The sequence below is a fragment of the Chrysochloris asiatica genome, unplaced genomic scaffold, assembly GCF_000296735.1.
Source record: "Chrysochloris asiatica unplaced genomic scaffold, ChrAsi1.0 scaffold00426, whole genome shotgun sequence".
NCBI lineage: Eukaryota > Metazoa > Chordata > Mammalia > Afrosoricida > Chrysochloridae > Chrysochloris > Chrysochloris asiatica.
The window spans coordinates 1,453,972-1,455,564 of record NW_006408944.1 but is presented as its reverse complement, the minus strand read 5'-3'; positions in this window follow the sequence as shown (position 1 = coordinate 1,455,564).

The window sequence follows — 1,593 nt, the reverse complement described above, 5'->3', positions numbered from 1 at the left end:
GAGGTAAGGGGGAGGGAGGGGAAGGTGCAGCAAAGGGCAGAGAATAGACACAGGATAGTTTGGGTGCTCAGGGACCATAGACTAGAAGGGGAAAGGAAAAGGAAAAATAAGCTGGATGGGAGAATAACCAGGCAGGTTTGTATGGGCTAAATAGGACAGGGGTAAATAATGATGTAAGCACAACCATGGAACAACAGGGCTTGTGGATACAAAGATCGAGGCATGGTTTGAATGGCTAATACTGGGGAAATGATCTTGAGAAGCTTGGCTGTCTTTTGAATCTTGGTTTCCCTTGCATACTATTGTTAAATAGACACTTGAAGGGGAGAGAAAGAAGTAGACAGAAACATCACCAGAGAAAGTTTGTAAGTCCGTCTTCAGCTTATAACTGATTAGAATAACTAAAACAGGGCTAGTACTTGCCCAGTGAAGGAGGCTCCCTGTAGAGTCTTTGCATTGCACAAGAACATAAGTCGAATCCTGATCCCCATCCAGAATCTTCTGAGGTGGGACATTTCTACTTGAAAGGACAAGCAGACCAGTTTGGAGCAGCTAGATGAACAGAAGATTCTTCTTGAAAGAAAGACCAACAGAAAAAACAAAACAAAACACAATAACAGCAGTCTAATTGACTACTACAAGAGCAAGCAAGTTGTTCCCCAGGGAGCCATCAAGGCAAGTTTTCAGGTCCCCTCAAGACAAACCTCCTTCCAAGACTTAAACTCAAATGGAATACACTAGCAGGCCTATGGTCTCACTGCTGACCATATTGTTCACCGATAAGGGGAAGAAGTGGGAAAACAGCAGTGAAGTAGTTAACTAAGTCCGACCACATTCAATAGACTCCTGTTAACCTGGATTGAAACCTGGTTAACCAGCAGTGTGAGAAGACCTTAGGACTCCTGGGCCCAGGGGCAGGGACATGGCCCCAGAAGACTAGAACAGAATGTGGGGCATCCAGCTGATATGAAGTGAGGGGAGATGCACAAGAAAACCCACACTTGCAGAGAGTATACATTTGACCTGGTATAAGTGGTTGTATGATCAGAACAGGACTAGAGGAAGAAAGAAGAGGAAAAAAAAAAGAGTAGCCCACTACAAATGGATGAACTTTACCTATGCTTCTGGATGCAGTATGATGAAGGAGGGGACAAATCTCTACAGTGAGGATCATTCCCATCCCCTTGGTACACAAGGTCAACAGGAATGGGGAACTTAGACATTGGCTACCCAAAATGGGGGAACTACAAAGGCAAGAAGTGACTGACTTACAAGCTTTCAATAGGGAACCTAGTTCCAGAAGATACAGGGAAAGGTAGAATCTCTGCTGAATTGCTTCCAACCTGTCTGGATGTGGGTTGATAAAAGGTGAGGGGGAAAGGACTCCTGCAGTTTAATAGGGAATGCTTGCTATTAGGTCTGACAGGGAGAGTTGTAAAGGTAAATGTAAATGTTTGGTAATAAATGGAGGCTGATTTTGCAATCCAGGAGCAGAGATGCCTGGAACCATCAAGTGAGAAAAGCAAAGTGCAAGACCCTGTCTGGGGAGGCAGTGACAACAGGAATGGAGGCAGAGACAATGACGTGGACAGA